The sequence below is a fragment of the Ranitomeya variabilis genome, chromosome 5 (assembly GCF_051348905.1).
Source record: "Ranitomeya variabilis isolate aRanVar5 chromosome 5, aRanVar5.hap1, whole genome shotgun sequence".
Taxonomy (NCBI): domain Eukaryota; kingdom Metazoa; phylum Chordata; class Amphibia; order Anura; family Dendrobatidae; genus Ranitomeya; species Ranitomeya variabilis.
The window spans coordinates 245,720,984-245,738,418 of record NC_135236.1 but is presented as its reverse complement, the minus strand read 5'-3'; the positions used below and the strand labels follow the sequence as shown (position 1 = coordinate 245,738,418).

The following is a 17,435-nucleotide window of genomic DNA, read 5'->3' as shown; positions in this document are numbered from 1 at the left end:
CCATCATTAGGGCGGCTGCTCTTTCTCTCCCAAAAATGGCAGTTTTCTTCACAGTCTCACCTTCCTTGTCTGAAAGTGCCCAAACGAAAAAGGAGCCTGGCCAACAGTCGTTCATCTGATCAGTCACATACCACGTGTGCACTTTATCGGACTGTGATGTCAGAGGTGACGACACAGCCAATCCTCGTTAGTATAGTGGTAAGTATCCCCGCCTGTCACGCGGGAGACCGGGGTTCGATTCCCCGACGGGGAGGCCTCTTATATTCTTGAATTTGCTACGAGAAGCTGATCGAGATGGCAAAAAATTCATATTCAGGAGCTTTTGATATTTTATTGTTTGATTGTCACTTTACTGCCACCAAAAGTCACTACATGTGTGATAAATCCATCCCCCCCAAAACGGAATGATTGCGCTCATACCTATTACCAGTTCTTTCCGTAGGGGATAAACGCCACGCCCATGGCCGGTTAGCTCAGTTGGTTAGAGCGTGGAGCTAATAACGCCAAGGTCGCGGGTTCGATCCCCGTACGGGCCAAGTACAGCTTTTTAGAGGTCCCGTGCACTCGTTTCATCCCAGGTGGGTCGATGCAGATGCTGAAGCTTGTTTCTTTTTACTCCGCATTTTGTTCATAGTGTTTTCTGTGTAGAATTGCATGCCTAACTGATTTGGAGAAGTAGCTGTTCCTATGGTGTGGTGTTATTTAAAGCCTGTAGCAAGCATATAGTATAGTCATTGCAATTGATCTCTGTGTTAAACTTGGTGCTGTGTTTATGTGCTGATGGTGGCTCTGGTGCTGTATTCATGTACTGATGATGGGTCTTGTGTTGAACTCGTATGCTGATGTAGTCATATGCTGATGGAAGTTCTGTTTCCGTAACCATGCACTGACGGCGGTTCTGGTGATGTATCAATGTAGCTGCTGCAATCTTTAACTTATTAGACTTGATATTAGGTCATGCCAGGGTCAGTATGCTGTGCTGAAAATACAGCTGTCTGAATGAGGCCATTATAGGTCAGCTGAGCAAGAGTTTGACAAAAGCTCCCAGACACTATAGACAGCTTTGCCATCATTAGGGCGGCTGCTCTTTCTCTCCCAAAAATGGCAGTTTTCTTCACAGTCTCACCTCCCTTGTCTGAAAGTGCCCAAACGAAAAAGGAGCCTGGCCAACAGTGGTTCATCTGATCAGTCACATACCACGTGTGCACTTTATCGGACTGTGATGTCAGAGGTGACAACACAGCCAATCCTCGTTAGTATAGTGGTAAGTATCCCCGCCTGTCACGCGGGAGACCGGGGTTCGATTCCCTGACGGGGAGGCCTCTTATATTCTTGAATTTGAAGCTTGTTTCTTTTTACTCCGCATTTTGTTCATAGTGTTTTCTGTGTAGAATTGCATGCCTAACTGATTTGGAGAAGTAGCTGTTCCTATGGTGTGGTGTTATTTAAAGCCTGTAGCAAGCATATAGTATAGTCATTGCAATTGATCTCTGTGTTAAACTTGGTGCTGTGTTTATGTGCTGATGGTGGCTCTGGTGCTGTATTCATGTACTGATGATGGGTCTTGTGTTGAACTCGTATGCTGATGTAGTCATATGCTGATGGAAGTTCTGTTTCCGTAACCATGCACTGACGGCGGTTCTGGTGATGTATCAATGTAGCTGCTGCAATCTTTAACTTATTAGACTTGATATTAGGTCATGCTAGGGTCAGTATGCTGTGCTGAAAATACAGCTGTCTGAATGAGGCCATTATAGGTCAGCTGAGCAAGAGTTTGACAAAAGCTCCCAGACACTATAGACAGCTTTGCCATCATTAGGGCGGCTGCTCTTTCTCTCCCAAAAATGGCAGTTTTCTTCACAGTCTCACCTCCCTTGTCTGAAAGTGCCCAAACGAAAAAGGAGCCTGGCCAACAGTGGTTCATCTGATCAGTCACATACCACGTGTGCACTTTATCGGACTGTGATGTCAGAGGTGACGACACAGCCAATCCTCGTTAGTATAGTGGTAAGTATCCCCGCCTGTCACGCGGGAGACCGGGGTTCGATTCCCCGACGGGGAGGCCTCTTATATTCTTGAATTTGCTACGAGAAGCTGATCGAGATGGCAAAAAATTCATATTCTGGAGCTTTTGATATTTTATTGTTTGATTGTCACTTTACTGCCACCAAAAGTCACTACATGTGTGATAAATCCATCCCCCCCAAAACGGAATGATTGCGCTCATACCTATTACCAGTTCTTTCCGTAGGGGATAAACGCCACGCCCATGGCCGGTTAGCTCAGTTGGTTAGAGCGTGGTGCTAATAACGCCAAGGTCGCGGGTTCGATCCCCGTACGGGCCAAGTACAGCTTTTTAGAGGTCCCGTGCACTCGTTTCATCCCAGGTGGGTCGATGCAGATGCTGAAGCTTGTTTCTTTTTACTCCGCATTTTGTTCATAGTGTTTTCTGTGTAGAATTGCATGCCTAACTGATTTGGAGAAGTAGCTGTTCCTATGGTGTGGTGTTATTTAAAGCCTGTAGCAAGCATATAGTATAGTCATTGCAATTGATCTCTGTGTTAAACTTGGTGCTGTGTTTATGTGCTGATGGTGGCTCTGGTGCTGTATTCATGTACTGATGATGGGTCTTGTGTTGAACTCGTATGCTGATGTAGTCATATGCTGCTGGAAGTTCTGTTTCCGTAACCATGCACTGACGGCGGTTCTGGTGATGTATCAATGTAGCTGCTGCAATCTTTAACTTATTAGACTTGATATTAGGTCATGCTAGGGTCAGTATGCTGTGCTGAAAATACAGCTGTCTGAATGAGGCCATTATAGGTCAGCTGAGCAAGAGTTTGACAAAAGCTCCCAGACACTATAGACAGCTTTGCCATCATTAGGGCGGCTGCTCTTTCTCTCCCAAAAATGGCAGTTTTCTTCACAGTCTCACCTCCCTTGTCTGAAAGTGCCCAAACGAAAAAGGAGCCTGGCCAACAGTGGTTCATCTGATCAGTCACATACCACGTGTGCACTTTATCGGACTGTGATGTCAGAGGTGATGACACAGCCAATCCTCGTTAGTATAGTGGTAAGTATCCCCGCCTGTCACGCGGGAGACCGGGGTTCGATTCCCCGACGGGGAGGCCTCTTATATTCTTGAATTTGCTACGAGAAGCTGATCGAGATGGCAAAAAATTCATATTCAGGAGCTTTTGATATTTTATTGTTTGATTGTCACCTTACTGCCACCAAAAGTCACTACATGTGTGATAAATCCATCCCCCCCAAAACGGAATGATTGCGCTCATACCTATTACCAGTTCTTTCCGTAGGGGATAAACGCCACGCCCATGGCCGGTTAGCTCAGTTGGTTAGAGCGTGGTGCTAATAACGCCAAGGTCGCGGGTTCGATCCCCGTACGGGCCAAGTACAGCTTTTTAGAGGTCCCGTGCACTCGTTTCATCCCAGGTGGGTCGATGCAGATGCTGAAGCTTGTTTCTTTTTACTCCGCATTTTGTTCATAGTGTTTTCTGTGTAGAATTGCATGCCTAACTGATTTGGAGAAGTAGCTGTTCCTATGGTGTGGTGTTATTTAAAGCCTGTAGCAAGCATATAGTATAGTCATTGCAATTGATCTCTGTGTTAAACTTGGTGCTGTGTTTATGTGCTGATGGTGGCTCTGGTGCTGTATTCATGTACTGATGATGGGTCTTGTGTTGAACTCGTATGCTGATGTAGTCATATGCTGATGGAAGTTCTGTTTCCGTAACCATGCACTGACGGCGGTTCTGGTGATGTATCAATGTGGCTGCTGCAATCTTTAACTTATTAGACTTGATATTAGGTCATGCTAGGGTCAGTATGCTGTGCTGAAAATACAGCTGTCTGAATGAGGCCATTATAGGTCAGCTGAGCAAGAGTTTGACAAAAGCTCCCAGACACTATAGACAGCTTTGCCATCATTAGGGCGGCTGCTCTTTCTCTCCCAAAAATGGCAGTTTTCTTCACAGTCTCACCTCCCTTGTCTGAAAGTGCCCAAACGAAAAAGGAGCCTGGCCAACAGTGGTTCATCTGATCAGTCACATACCACGTGTGCACTTTATCGGACTGTGATGTCAGAGGTGACGACACAGCCAATCCTCGTTAGTATAGTGGTAAGTATCCCCGCCTGTCACGCGGGAGACCGGGGTTCGATTCCCCGACGGGGAGGCCTCTTATATTCTTGAATTTGAAGCTTGTTTCTTTTTACTCCGCATTTTGTTCATAGTGTATTCTGTGTAGAATTGCATGCCTAACTGATTTGGAGAAGTAGCTGTTCCTATGGTGTGGTGTTATTTAAAGCCTGTAGCAAGCATATAGTATAGTCATTGCAATTGATCTCTGTGTTAAACTTGGTGCTGTGTTTATGTGCTGATGGTGGCTCTGGTGCTGTATTCATGTACTGATGATGGGTCTTGTGTTGAACTCGTATGCTGATGTAGTCATATGCTGATGGAAGTTCTGTTTCCGTAACCATGCACTGACGGCGGTTCTGGTGATGTATCAATGTAGCTGCTGCAATCTTTAACTTATTAGACTTGATATTAGGTCATGCTAGGGTCAGTATGCTGTGCTGAAAATACAGCTGTCTGAATGAGGCCATTATAGGTCAGCTGAGCAAGAGTTTGACAAAAGCTCCCAGACACTATAGACAGCTTTGCCATCATTAGGGCGGCTGCTCTTTCTCTCCCAAAAATGGCAGTTTTCTTCACAGTCTCACCTCCCTTGTCTGAAAGTGCCCAAACGAAAAAGGAGCCTGGCCAACAGTGGTTCATCTGATCAGTCACATACCACGTGTGCACTTTATCGGACTGTGATGTCAGAGGTGACGACACAGCCAATCCTCGTTAGTATAGTGGTAAGTATCCCCGCCTGTCACGCGGGAGACCGGGGTTCGATTCCCCGACGGGGAGGCCTCTTATATTCTTGAATTTGCTACGAGAAGCTGATCGAGATGGCAAAAAATTCATATTCAGGAGCTTTTGATATTTTATTGTTTGATTGTCACTTTACTGCCACCAAAAGTCACTACATGTGTGATAAATCCATCCCCCCCAAAACGGAATGATTGCGCTCATACCTATTACCAGTTCTTTCCGTAGGGGATAAACGCCACGCCCATGGCCGGTTAGCTCAGTTGGTTAGAGCGTGGTGCTAATAACGCCAAGGTCGCGGGTTCGATCCCCGTACGGGCCAAGTACAGCTTTTTAGAGGTCCCGTGCACTCGTTTCATCCCAGGTGGGTCGATGCAGATGCTGAAGCTTGTTTCTTTTTACTCCGCATTTTGTTCATAGTGTTTTCTGTGTAGAATTGCATGCCTAACTGATTTGGAGAAGTAGCTGTTCCTATGGTGTGGTGTTATTTAAAGCCTGTAGCAAGCATATAGTATAGTCATTGCAATTGATCTCTGTGTTAAACTTGGTGCTGTGTTTATGTGCTGATGGTGGCTCTGGTGCTGTATTCATGTACTGATGATGGGTCTTGTGTTGAACTCGTATGCTGATGTAGTCATATGCTGATGGAAGTTCTGTTTCCGTAACCATGCACTGACGGCGGTTCTGGTGATGTATCAATGTAGCTGCTGCAATCTTTAACTTATTAGACTTGATATTAGGTCATGCTAGGGTCAGTATGCTGTGCTGAAAATACAGCTGTCTGAATGAGGCCATTATAGGTCAGCTGAGCAAGAGTTTGACAAAAGCTCCCAGACACTATAGACAGCTTTGCCATCATTAGGGCGGCTGCTCTTTCTCTCCCAAAAATGGCAGTTTTCTTCACAGTCTCACCTCCCTTGTCTGAAAGTGCCCAAACGAAAAAGGAGCCTGGCCAACAGTGGTTCATCTGATCAGTCACATACCACGTGTGCACTTTATCGGACTGTGATGTCAGAGGTGACGACACAGCCAATCCTCGTTAGTATAGTGGTAAGTATCCCCGCCTGTCACGCGGGAGACCGGGGTTCGATTCCCCGACGGGGAGGCCTCTTATATTCTTGAATTTGCTACGAGAAGCTGATCGAGATGGCAAAAAATTCATATTCAGGAGCTTTTGATATTTTATTGTTTGATTGTCACTTTACTGCCACCAAAAGTCACTACATGTGTGATAAATCCATCCCCCCCAAAACGGAATGATTGCGCTCATACCTATTACCAGTTCTTTCCGTAGGGGATAAACGCCACGCCCATGGCCGGTTAGCTCAGTTGGTTAGAGTGCGGTGCTAATAACGCCAAGGTCGCGGGTTCGATCCCCGTACGGGCCAAGTACAGCTTTTTAGAGGTCCCGTGCACTCGTTTCATCCCAGGTGGGTCGATGCAGATGCTGAAGCTTGTTTCTTTTTACTCCGCATTTTGTTCATAGTGTTTTCTGTGTAGAATTGCATGCCTAACTGATTTGGAGAAGTAGCTGTTCCTATGGTGTGGTGTTATTTAAAGCCTGTAGCAAGCATATAGTATAGTCATTGCAATTGATCTCTGTGTTAAACTTGGTGCTGTGTTTATGTGCTGATGGTGGCTCTGGTGCTGTATTCATGTACTGATGATGGGTCTTGTGTTGAACTCGTATGCTGATGTAGTCATATGCTGATGGAAGTTCTGTTTCCGTAACCATGCACTGACGGCGGTTCTGGTGATGTATCAATGTAGCTGCTGCAATCTTTAACTTATTAGACTTGATATTAGGTCATGCTAGGGTCAGTATGCTGTGCTGAAAATACAGCTGTCTGAATGAGGCCATTATAGGTCAGCTGAGCAAGAGTTTGACAAAAGCTCCCAGACACTATAGACAGCTTTGCCATCATTAGGGCGGCTGCTCTTTCTCTCCCAAAAATGGCAGTTTTCTTCACAGTCTCACCTCCCTTGTCTGAAAGTGCCCAAACGAAAAAGGAGCCTGGCCAACAGTGGTTCATCTGATCAGTCACATACCACGTGTGCACTTTATCGGACTGTGATGTCAGAGGTGACGACACAGCCAATCCTCGTTAGTATAGTGGTAAGTATTCCCGCCTGTCACGCGGGAGACCGGGGTTCGATTCCCCGACGGGGAGGCCTCTTATATTCTTGAATTTGCTACGAGAAGCTGATCGAGATGGCAAAAAATTCATATTCAGGAGCTTTTGATATTTTATTGTTTGATTGTCACTTTACTGCCACCAAAAGTCACTACATGTGTGATAAATCCATCCCCCCCAAAACGGAATGATTGCGCTCATACCTATTACCAGTTCTTTACGTAGGGGATAAACGCCATGCCCATGGCCGGTTAGCTCAGTTGGTTAGAGCGTGGTGCTAATAACGCCAAGGTCGCGGGTTCGATCCCCGTACAGGCCAAGTACAGCTTTTTAGAGGTCCCGTGCACTCGTTTCATCCCAGGTGGGTCGATGCAGATGCTGAAGCTTGTTTCTTTTTACTCCGCATTTTGTTCATAGTGTTTTCTGTGTAGAATTGCATGCCTAACTGATTTGGAGAAGTAGCTGTTCCTATGGTGTGGTGTTATTTAAAGCCTGTAGCAAGCATATAGTATAGTCATTGCAATTGATCTCTGTGTTAAACTTGGTGCTGTGTTTATGTGCTGATGGTGGCTCTGGTGCTGTATTCATGTACTGATGATGGGTCTTGTGTTGAACTCGTATGCTGATGTAGTCATATGCTGATGGAAGTTCTGTTTCCGTAACCATGCACTGACGGCGGTTCTGGTGATGTATCAATGTAGCTGCTGCAATCTTTAACTTATTAGACTTGATATTAGGTCATGCTAGGGTCAGTATGCTGTGCTGAAAATACAGCTGTCTGAATGAGGCCATTATAGGTCAGCTGAGCAAGAGTTTGACAAAAGCTCCCAGACACTATAGACAGCTTTGCCATCATTAGGGTGGCTGCTCTTTCTCTCCCAAAAATGGCAGTTTTCTTCACAGTCTCACCTCCCTTGTCTGAAAGTGCCCAAACGAAAAAGGAGCCTGGCCAACAGTGGTTCATCTGATCAGTCACATACCACGTGTGCACTTTATCGGACTGTGATGTCAGAGGTGACAACACAGCCAATCCTCGTTAGTATAGTGGTAAGTATCCCCGCCTGTCACGCGGGAGACCGGGGTTCGATTCCCCGACGGGGAGGCCTCTTATATTCTTGAATTTGCTACGAGAAGCTGATCAAGATGGCAAAAAATATATATTCAGGAGCTTTTGATATTTTATTGTTTGATTGTCACTTTACTGCCACCAAAAGTCACTACATGTGTGATAAATCCATCCCCCCCAAAACGGAATGATTGCGCTCATACCTATTACCAGTTCTTTCCGTAGGGGATAAACGCCACGCCCATGGCCGGTTAGCTCAGTTGGTTAGAGCGTGGTGCTAATAACGCCAAGGTCGCGGGTTCGATCCCCGTACGGGCCAAGTACAGCTTTTTAGAGGTCCCGTGCACTCGTTTCATCCCAGGTGGGTCGATGCAGATGCTGAAGCTTATTTCTTTTTACTCCGCATTTTGTTCATAGTGTTTTCTGTGTAGAATTGCATGCCTAACTGATTTGGAGAAGTAGCTGTTCCTATGGTGTGGTGTTATTTAAAGCCTGTAGCAAGCATATAGTATAGTCATTGCAATTGATCTCTGTGTTAAACTTGGTGCTGTTTATGTGCTGATGGTGGCTCTGGTGCTGTATTCATGTACTGATGATGGGTCTTGTGTTGAACTCGTATGCTGATGTAGTCATATGCTGATGGAAGTTCTGTTTCCGTAACCATGCACTGACGGCGGTTCTGGTGATGTATCAATGTAGCTGCTGCAATCTTTAACTTATTAGACTTGATATTAGGTCATGCTAGGGTCAGTATGCTGTGCTGAAAATACAGCTGTCTGAATGAGGCCATTATAGGTCAGCTGAGCAAGAGTTTGACAAAAGCTCCCAGACACTATAGACAGCTTTGCCATCATTAGGGCGGCTGCTCTTTCTCTCCCAAAAATGGCAGTTTTCTTCACAGTCTCACCTCCCTTGTCTGAAAGTGCCCAAACGAAAAAGGAGCCTGGCCAACAGTGGTTCATCTGATCAGTCACATACCACGTGTGCACTTTATCGGACTGTGATGTCAGAGGTGACGACACAGCCAATCCTCGTTAGTATAGTGGTAAGTATCCCCGCCTGTCACGCGGGAGACCGGGGTTCGATTCCCCGACGGGGAGGCCTCTTATATTCTTGAATTTGCTACGAGAAGCTGATCGAGATGGCAAAAAATTCATATTCAGGAGCTTTTGATATTTTATTGTTTGATTGTCACTTTACTGCCACCAAAAGTCACTACATGTGTGATAAATCCATCCCCCCCCAAAACGGAATGATTGCGCTCATACCTATTACCAGTTCTTTCCGTAGGGGATAAACGCCACGCCCATGGCCGGTTAGCTCAGTTGGTTAGAGCGTGGTGCTAATAACGCCAAGGTCGCGGGTTCGATCCCCGTACGGGCCAAGTACAGCTTTTTAGAGGTCCCGTGCACTCGTTTCATCCCAGGTGGGTCGATGCAGATGCTGAAGCTTGTTTCTTTTTACTCCGCATTTTGTTCATAGTGTTTTCTGTGTAGAATTGCATGCCTAACTGATTTGGAGAAGTAGCTGTTCCTATGGTGTGGTGTTATTTAAAGCCTGTAGCAAGCATATAGTATAGTCATTGCAATTGATCTCTGTGTTAAACTTGGTGCTGTGTTTATGTGCTGATGGTGGCTCTGGTGCTGTATTCATGTACTGATGATGGGTCTTGTGTTGAACTCGTATGCTGATGTAGTCATATGCTGATGGAAGTTCTGTTTCCGTAACCATGCACTGACGGCGGTTCTGGTGATGTATCAATGTAGCTGCTGCAATCTTTAACTTATTAGACTTGATATTAGGTCATGCTAGGGTCAGTATGCTGTGCTGAAAATACAGCTGTCTGAATGAGGCCATTATAGGTCAGCTGAGCAAGAGTTTGACAAAAGCTCCCAGACACTATAGACAGCTTTGCCATCATTAGGGCGGCTGCTCTTTCTCTCCCAAAAATGGCAGTTTTCTTCACAGTCTCACCTCCCTTGTCTGAAAGTGCCCAAACGAAAAAGGAGCCTGGCCAACAGTGGTTCATCTGATCAGTCACATACCACGTGTGCACTTTATCGGACTGTGATGTCAGAGGTGACGACACAGCCAATCCTCGTTAGTATAGTGGTAAGTATCCCCGCCTGTCACGCGGGAGACCGGGGTTCGATTCCCCGACGGGGAGGCCTCTTATATTCTTGAATTTGCTACGAGAAGCTGATCGAGATGGCAAAAAATTCATATTCTGGAGCTTTTGATATTTTATTGTTTGATTGTCACTTTACTGCCACCAAAAGTCACTACATGTGTGATAAATCCATCCCCCCCAAAACGGAATGATTGCGCTCATACCTATTACCAGTTCTTTCCGTAGGGGATAAACGCCACGCCCATGGCCGGTTAGCTCAGTTGGTTAGAGCGTGGTGCTAATAACGCCAAGGTCGCGGGTTCGATCCCCGTACGGGCCAAGTACAGCTTTTTAGAGGTCCCGTGCACTCGTTTCATCCCAGGTGGGTCGATGCAGATGCTGAAGCTTGTTTCTTTTTACTCCGCATTTTGTTCATAGTGTTTTCTGTGTAGAATTGCATGCCTAACTGATTTGGAGAAGTAGCTGTTCCTATGGTGTGGTGTTATTTAAAGCCTGTAGCAAGCATATAGTATAGTCATTGCAATTGATCTCTGTGTTAAACTTGGTACTGTGTTTATGTGCTGATGGTGGCTCTGGTGCTGTATTCATGTACTGATGATGGGTCTTGTGTTGAACTCGTATGCTGATGTAGTCATATGCTGATGGAAGTTCTGTTTCCGTAACCATGCACTGACGGCGGTTCTGGTGATGTATCAATGTAGCTGCTGCAATCTTTAACTTATTAGACTTGATATTAGGTCATGCTAGGGTCAGTATGCTGTGCTGAAAATACAGCTGTCTGAATGAGGCCATTATAGGTCAGCTGAGCAAGAGTTTGACAAAAGCTCCCAGACACTATAGACAGCTTTGCCATCATTAGGGCGGCTGCTCTTTCTCTCCCAAAAATGGCAGTTTTCTTCACAGTCTCACCTCCCTTGTCTGAAAGTGCCCAAACGAAAAAGGAGCCTGGCCAACAGTGGTTCATCTGATCAGTCACATACCACGTGTGCACTTTATCGGACTGTGATGTCAGAGGTGACGACACAGCCAATCCTCGTTAGTATAGTGGTAAGTATCCCCGCCTGTCACGTGGGAGACCGGGGTTCGATTCCCCGACGGGGAGGCCTCTTATATTCTTGAATTTGCTACGAGAAGCTGATCCAGATGGCAAAAAATTCATATTCAGGAGCTTTTGATATTTTATTGTTTGATTGTCACTTTACTGCCACCAAAAGTCACTACATGTGTGATAAATCCATCCCCCCCCAAAACGGAATGATTGCGCTCATACCTATTACCGGTTCTTTCCGTAGGGGATAAACGCCACGCCCATGGCCGGTTAGCTCAGTTGGTTAGAGCGTGGTGCTAATAACGCCAAGGTCGCGGGTTCGATCCCCGTACGGGCCAAGTACAGCTTTTTAGAGGTCCCGTGCACTCGTTTCATCCCAGGTGGGTCGATGCAGATGCTGAAGCTTGTTTCTTTTTACTCCGCATTTTGTTCATAGTGTTTTCTGTGTAGAATTGCATGCCTAACTGATTTGGAGAAGTAGCTGTTCCTATGGTGTGGTGTTATTTAAAGCCTGTAGCAAGCATATAGTATAGTCATTGCAATTGATCTCTGTGTTAAACTTGGTGCTGTGTTTATGTGCTGATGGTGGCTCTGGTGCTGTATTCATGTACTGATGATGGGTCTTGTGTTGAACTCGTATGCTGATGTAGTCATATGCTGATGGAAGTTCTGTTTCCGTAACCATGCACTGACGGCGGTTCTGGTGATGTATCAATGTAGCTGCTGCAATCTTTAACTTATTAGACTTGATATTAGGTCATGCTAGGGTCAGTATGCTGTGCTGAAAATACAGCTGTCTGAATGAGGCCATTATAGGTCAGCTGAGCAAGAGTTTGACAAAAGCTCCCAGACACTATAGACAGCTTTGCCATCATTAGGGCGGCTGCTCTTTCTCTCCCAAAAATGGCAGTTTTCTTCACAGTCTCACCTCCCTTGTCTGAAAGTGCCCAAACGAAAAAGGAGCCTGGCCAACAGTGGTTCATCTGATCAGTCACATACCACGTGTGCACTTTATCGGACTGTGATGTCAGAGGTGACGACACAGCCAATCCTCGTTAGTATAGTGGTAAGTATCCCCGCCTGTCACGCGGGAGACCGGGGTTCGATTCCCCGACGGGGAGGCCTCTTATATTCTTGAATTTGCTACGAGAAGCTGATCGAGATGGCAAAAAATTCATATTCAGGAGCTTTTGATATTTTATTGTTTGATTGTCACTTTACTGCCACCAAAAGTCACTACATGTGTGATAAATCCATCCCCCCCCAAAACGGAATGATTGCGCTCATACCTATTACCAGTTCTTTCCGTAGGGGATAAACGCCACGCCCATGGCCGGTTAGCTCAGTTGGTTAGAGCGTGGTGCTAATAACGCCAAGGTCGCGGGTTCGATCCCCGTACGGGCCAAGTACAGCTTTTTAGAGGTCCCGTGCACTCGTTTCATCCCAGGTGGGTCGATGCAGATGCTGAAGCTTGTTTCTTTTTACTCCGCATTTTGTTCATAGTGTTTTCTGTGTAGAATTGCATGCCTAACTGATTTGGAGAAGTAGCTGTTCCTATGGTGTGGTGTTATTTAAAGCCTGTAGCAAGCATATAGTATAGTCATTGCAATTGATCTCTGTGTTAAACTTGGTGCTGTGTTTATGTGCTGATGGTGGCTCTGGTGCTGTATTCATGTACTGATGATGGGTCTTGTGTTGAACTCGTATGCTGATGTAGTCATATGCTGATGGAAGTTCTGTTTCCGTAACCATGCACTGACGGCGGTTCTGGTGATGTATCAATGTAGCTGCTGCAATCTTTAACTTATTAGACTTGATATTAGGTCATGCTAGGGTCAGTATGCTGTGCTGAAAATACAGCTGTCTGAATGAGGCCATTATAGGTCAGCTGAGCAAGAGTTTGACAAAAGCTCCCAGACACTATAGACAGCTTTGCCATCATTAGGGCGGCTGCTCTTTCTCTCCCAAAAATGGCAGTTTTCTTCACAGTCTCACCTCCCTTGTCTGAAAGTGCCCAAACGAAAAAGGAGCCTGGCCAACAGTGGTTCATCTGATCAGTCACATACCACGTGTGCACTTTATCGGACTGTGATGTCAGAGGTGACGACACAGCCAATCCTCGTTAGTATAGTGGTAAGTATCCCCGCCTGTCACGCGGGAGACCGGGGTTCGATTCCCCGATGGGGAGGCCTCTTATATTCTTGAATTTGCTACGAGAAGCTGATCGAGATGGCAAAAAATTCATATTCAGGAGCTTTTGATATTTTATTGTTTGATTGTCACTTTACTGCCACCAAAAGTCACTACATGTGTGATAAATCCATCCCCCCCAAAACGGAATGATTGCGCTCATACCTATTACCAGTTTTTTCCGTAGGGGATAAACGCCACGCCCATGGCCGGTTAGCTCAGTTGGTTAGAGCGTGGTGCTAATAACGCCAAGGTCGCGGGTTCGATCCCCGTACGGGCCAAGTACAGCTTTTTAGAGGTCCCGTGCACTCGTTTCATCCCAGGTGGGTCGATGCAGATGCTGAAGCTTGTTTCTTTTTACTCCGCATTTTGTTCATAGTGTTTTCTGTGTAGAATTGCATGCCTAACTGATTTGGAGAAGTAGCTGTTCCTATGGTGTGGTGTTATTTAAAGCCTGTAGCAAGCATATAGTATAGTCATTGCAATTGATCTCTGTGTTAAACTTGGTACTGTGTTTATGTGCTGATGGTGGCTCTGGTGCTGTATTCATGTACTGATGATGGGTCTTGTGTTGAACTCGTATGCTGATGTAGTCATATGCTGATGGAAGTTCTGTTTCCGTAACCATGCACTGACGGCGGTTCTGGTGATGTATCAATGTAGCTGCTGCAATCTTTAACTTATTAGACTTGATATTAGGTCATGCTAGGGTCAGTATGCTGTGCTGAAAATACAGCTGTCTGAATGAGGCCATTATAGGTCAGCTGAGCAAGAGTTTGACAAAAGCTCCCAGACACTATAGACAGCTTTGCCATCATTAGGGCGGCTGCTCTTTCTCTCCCAAAAATGGCAGTTTTCTTCACAGTCTCACCTCCCTTGTCTGAAAGTGCCCAAACGAAAAAGGAGCCTGGCCAACAGTGGTTCATCTGATCAGTCACATACCACGTGTGCACTTTATCGGACTGTGATGTCAGAGGTGACGACACAGCCAATCCTCGTTAGTATAGTGGTAAGTATCCCCGCCTGTCACGTGGGAGACCGGGGTTCGATTCCCCGACGGGGAGGCCTCTTATATTCTTGAATTTGCTACGAGAAGCTGATCCAGATGGCAAAAAATTCATATTCAGGAGCTTTTGATATTTTATTGTTTGATTGTCACTTTACTGCCACCAAAAGTCACTACATGTGTGATAAATCCATCCCCCCCCAAAACGGAATGATTGCGCTCATACCTATTACCGGTTCTTTCCGTAGGGGATAAACGCCACGCCCATGGCCGGTTAGCTCAGTTGGTTAGAGCGTGGTGCTAATAACGCCAAGGTCGCGGGTTCGATCCCCGTACGGGCCAAGTACAGCTTTTTAGAGGTCCCGTGCACTCGTTTCATCCCAGGTGGGTCGATGCAGATGCTGAAGCTTGTTTCTTTTTACTCCGCATTTTGTTCATAGTGTTTTCTGTGTAGAATTGCATGCCTAACTGATTTGGAGAAGTAGCTGTTCCTATGGTGTGGTGTTATTTAAAGCCTGTAGCAAGCATATAGTATAGTCATTGCAATTGATCTCTGTGTTAAACTTGGTGCTGTGTTTATGTGCTGATGGTGGCTCTGGTGCTGTATTCATGTACTGATGATGGGTCTTGTGTTGAACTCGTATGCTGATGTAGTCATATGCTGATGGAAGTTCTGTTTCCGTAACCATGCACTGACGGCGGTTCTGGTGATGTATCAATGTAGCTGCTGCAATCTTTAACTTATTAGACTTGATATTAGGTCATGCTAGGGTCAGTATGCTGTGCTGAAAATACAGCTGTCTGAATGAGGCCATTATAGGTCAGCTGAGCAAGAGTTTGACAAAAGCTCCCAGACACTATAGACAGCTTTGCCATCATTAGGGCGGCTGCTCTTTCTCTCCCAAAAATGGCAGTTTTCTTCACAGTCTCACCTCCCTTGTCTGAAAGTGCCCAAACGAAAAAGGAGCCTGGCCAACAGTGGTTCATCTGATCAGTCACATACCACGTGTGCACTTTATCGGACTGTGATGTCAGAGGTGACGACACAGCCAATCCTCGTTAGTATAGTGGTAAGTATCCCCGCCTGTCACGCGGGAGACCGGGGTTCGATTCCCCGACGGGGAGGCCTCTTATATTCTTGAATTTGCTACGAGAAGCTGATCGAGATGGCAAAAAATTCATATTCAGGAGCTTTTGATATTTTATTGTTTGATTGTCACTTTACTGCCACCAAAAGTCACTACATGTGTGATAAATCCATCCCCCCCCAAAACGGAATGATTGCGCTCATACCTATTACCAGTTCTTTCCGTAGGGGATAAACGCCACGCCCATGGCCGGTTAGCTCAGTTGGTTAGAGCGTGGTGCTAATAACGCCAAGGTCGCGGGTTCGATCCCCGTACGGGCCAAGTACAGCTTTTTAGAGGTCCCGTGCACTCGTTTCATCCCAGGTGGGTCGATGCAGATGCTGAAGCTTGTTTCTTTTTACTCCGCATTTTGTTCATAGTGTTTTCTGTGTAGAATTGCATGCCTAACTGATTTGGAGAAGTAGCTGTTCCTATGGTGTGGTGTTATTTAAAGCCTGTAGCAAGCATATAGTATAGTCATTGCAATTGATCTCTGTGTTAAACTTGGTGCTGTGTTTATGTGCTGATGGTGGCTCTGGTGCTGTATTCATGTACTGATGATGGGTCTTGTGTTGAACTCGTATGCTGATGTAGTCATATGCTGATGGAAGTTCTGTTTCCGTAACCATGCACTGACGGCGGTTCTGGTGATGTATCAATGTAGCTGCTGCAATCTTTAACTTATTAGACTTGATATTAGGTCATGCTAGGGTCAGTATGCTGTGCTGAAAATACAGCTGTCTGAATGAGGCCATTATAGGTCAGCTGAGCAAGAGTTTGACAAAAGCTCCCAGACACTATAGAGAGCTTTGCCATCATTAGGGCGGCTGCTCTTTCTCTCCCAAAAATGGCAGTTTTCTTCACAGTCTCACCTCCCTTGTCTGAAAGTGCCCAAACGAAAAAGGAGCCTGGCCAACAGTGGTTCATCTGATCAGTCACATACCACGTGTGCACTTTATCGGACTGTGATGTCAGAGGTGACGACACAGCCAATCCTCGTTAGTATAGTGGTAAGTATCCCCGCCTGTCACGCGGGAGACCGGGGTTCGATTCCCCGATGGGGAGGCCTCTTATATTCTTGAATTTGCTACGAGAAGCTGATCGAGATGGCAAAAAATTCATATTCAGGAGCTTTTGATATTTTATTGTTTGATTGTCACTTTACTGCCACCAAAAGTCACTACATGTGTGATAAATCCATCCCCCCCAAAACGGAATGATTGCGCTCATACCTATTACCAGTTTTTTCCATAGGGGATAAACGCCACGCCCATGGCCGGTTAGCTCAGTTGGTTAGAGCGTGGTGCTAATAACGCCAAGGTCGCGGGTTCGATCCCCGTACGGGCCAAGTACAGCTTTTTAGAGGTCCCGTGCACTCGTTTCATCCCAGGTGGGTCGATGCAGATGCTGAAGCTTGTTTCTTTTTACTCCGCATTTTGTTCATAGTGTTTTCTGTGTAGAATTGCATGCCTAACTGATTTGGAGAAGTAGCTGTTCCTATGGTGTGGTGTTATTTAAAGCCTGTAGCAAGCATATAGTATAGTCATTGCAATTGATCTCTGTGTTAAACTTGGTGCTGTGTTTATGTGCTGATGGTGGCTCTGGTGCTGTATTCATGTACTGATGATGGGTCTTGTGTTGAACTCGTATGCTGATGTAGTCATATGCTGATGGAAGTTCTGTTTCCGTAACCATGCACTGACGGCGGTTCTGGTGATGTATCAATGTAGCTGCTGCAATCTTTAACTTATTAGACTTGATATTAGGTCATGCTAGGGTCAGTATGCTGTGCTGAAAATACAGCTGTCTGAATGAGGCCATTATAGGTCAGCTG

The 17,435-nt window shown here is 45.8% G+C and overlaps 24 non-coding genes across 24 annotated transcripts; all 24 read left to right on the top strand.

The window, feature by feature from the left end:
- The first annotated feature begins 181 nt into the window (after positions 1-181).
- TRNAD-GUC (transfer RNA aspartic acid (anticodon GUC)) lies at positions 182-253 on the top strand. Its single transcript has one exon. It is a non-coding gene; the product is annotated as a tRNA-Asp (tRNA).
- A 1,737-nt stretch (positions 254-1,990) lies between these two features.
- TRNAD-GUC (transfer RNA aspartic acid (anticodon GUC)) lies at positions 1,991-2,062 on the top strand. The gene has a single exon. It is a non-coding gene; the product is annotated as a tRNA-Asp (tRNA).
- Positions 2,063-2,271: 209 nt separating this feature from the next.
- Positions 2,272-2,345, top strand: TRNAI-AAU (transfer RNA isoleucine (anticodon AAU)). The gene has a single exon. It is a non-coding gene; the product is annotated as a tRNA-Ile (tRNA).
- Positions 2,346-3,056: 711 nt separating this feature from the next.
- TRNAD-GUC (transfer RNA aspartic acid (anticodon GUC)) lies at positions 3,057-3,128 on the top strand. Its single transcript has one exon. It is a non-coding gene; the product is annotated as a tRNA-Asp (tRNA).
- Positions 3,129-3,337: 209 nt separating this feature from the next.
- TRNAI-AAU (transfer RNA isoleucine (anticodon AAU)) lies at positions 3,338-3,411 on the top strand. Its single transcript has one exon. It is a non-coding gene; the product is annotated as a tRNA-Ile (tRNA).
- Positions 3,412-4,122: 711 nt separating this feature from the next.
- TRNAD-GUC (transfer RNA aspartic acid (anticodon GUC)) lies at positions 4,123-4,194 on the top strand. Its single transcript has one exon. It is a non-coding gene; the product is annotated as a tRNA-Asp (tRNA).
- Positions 4,195-4,865: 671 nt separating this feature from the next.
- On the top strand, positions 4,866-4,937 carry TRNAD-GUC (transfer RNA aspartic acid (anticodon GUC)). Its single transcript has one exon. It is a non-coding gene; the product is annotated as a tRNA-Asp (tRNA).
- A 209-nt stretch (positions 4,938-5,146) lies between these two features.
- Positions 5,147-5,220, top strand: TRNAI-AAU (transfer RNA isoleucine (anticodon AAU)). Its single transcript has one exon. It is a non-coding gene; the product is annotated as a tRNA-Ile (tRNA).
- Positions 5,221-5,931: 711 nt separating this feature from the next.
- TRNAD-GUC (transfer RNA aspartic acid (anticodon GUC)) lies at positions 5,932-6,003 on the top strand. Its single transcript has one exon. It is a non-coding gene; the product is annotated as a tRNA-Asp (tRNA).
- A 994-nt stretch (positions 6,004-6,997) lies between these two features.
- TRNAD-GUC (transfer RNA aspartic acid (anticodon GUC)) lies at positions 6,998-7,069 on the top strand. The gene has a single exon. It is a non-coding gene; the product is annotated as a tRNA-Asp (tRNA).
- A 994-nt stretch (positions 7,070-8,063) lies between these two features.
- TRNAD-GUC (transfer RNA aspartic acid (anticodon GUC)) lies at positions 8,064-8,135 on the top strand. Its single transcript has one exon. It is a non-coding gene; the product is annotated as a tRNA-Asp (tRNA).
- Positions 8,136-8,344: 209 nt separating this feature from the next.
- Positions 8,345-8,418, top strand: TRNAI-AAU (transfer RNA isoleucine (anticodon AAU)). Its single transcript has one exon. It is a non-coding gene; the product is annotated as a tRNA-Ile (tRNA).
- Positions 8,419-9,127: 709 nt separating this feature from the next.
- TRNAD-GUC (transfer RNA aspartic acid (anticodon GUC)) lies at positions 9,128-9,199 on the top strand. Its single transcript has one exon. It is a non-coding gene; the product is annotated as a tRNA-Asp (tRNA).
- A 210-nt stretch (positions 9,200-9,409) lies between these two features.
- Positions 9,410-9,483, top strand: TRNAI-AAU (transfer RNA isoleucine (anticodon AAU)). The gene has a single exon. It is a non-coding gene; the product is annotated as a tRNA-Ile (tRNA).
- A 711-nt stretch (positions 9,484-10,194) lies between these two features.
- Positions 10,195-10,266, top strand: TRNAD-GUC (transfer RNA aspartic acid (anticodon GUC)). Its single transcript has one exon. It is a non-coding gene; the product is annotated as a tRNA-Asp (tRNA).
- A 209-nt stretch (positions 10,267-10,475) lies between these two features.
- TRNAI-AAU (transfer RNA isoleucine (anticodon AAU)) lies at positions 10,476-10,549 on the top strand. The gene has a single exon. It is a non-coding gene; the product is annotated as a tRNA-Ile (tRNA).
- A 993-nt stretch (positions 10,550-11,542) lies between these two features.
- TRNAI-AAU (transfer RNA isoleucine (anticodon AAU)) lies at positions 11,543-11,616 on the top strand. Its single transcript has one exon. It is a non-coding gene; the product is annotated as a tRNA-Ile (tRNA).
- Positions 11,617-12,327: 711 nt separating this feature from the next.
- TRNAD-GUC (transfer RNA aspartic acid (anticodon GUC)) lies at positions 12,328-12,399 on the top strand. The gene has a single exon. It is a non-coding gene; the product is annotated as a tRNA-Asp (tRNA).
- A 210-nt stretch (positions 12,400-12,609) lies between these two features.
- Positions 12,610-12,683, top strand: TRNAI-AAU (transfer RNA isoleucine (anticodon AAU)). Its single transcript has one exon. It is a non-coding gene; the product is annotated as a tRNA-Ile (tRNA).
- A 992-nt stretch (positions 12,684-13,675) lies between these two features.
- On the top strand, positions 13,676-13,749 carry TRNAI-AAU (transfer RNA isoleucine (anticodon AAU)). Its single transcript has one exon. It is a non-coding gene; the product is annotated as a tRNA-Ile (tRNA).
- A 993-nt stretch (positions 13,750-14,742) lies between these two features.
- On the top strand, positions 14,743-14,816 carry TRNAI-AAU (transfer RNA isoleucine (anticodon AAU)). Its single transcript has one exon. It is a non-coding gene; the product is annotated as a tRNA-Ile (tRNA).
- A 711-nt stretch (positions 14,817-15,527) lies between these two features.
- Positions 15,528-15,599, top strand: TRNAD-GUC (transfer RNA aspartic acid (anticodon GUC)). Its single transcript has one exon. It is a non-coding gene; the product is annotated as a tRNA-Asp (tRNA).
- A 210-nt stretch (positions 15,600-15,809) lies between these two features.
- On the top strand, positions 15,810-15,883 carry TRNAI-AAU (transfer RNA isoleucine (anticodon AAU)). Its single transcript has one exon. It is a non-coding gene; the product is annotated as a tRNA-Ile (tRNA).
- Positions 15,884-16,875: 992 nt separating this feature from the next.
- TRNAI-AAU (transfer RNA isoleucine (anticodon AAU)) lies at positions 16,876-16,949 on the top strand. Its single transcript has one exon. It is a non-coding gene; the product is annotated as a tRNA-Ile (tRNA).
- Positions 16,950-17,435: the final 486 nt, after the last annotated feature.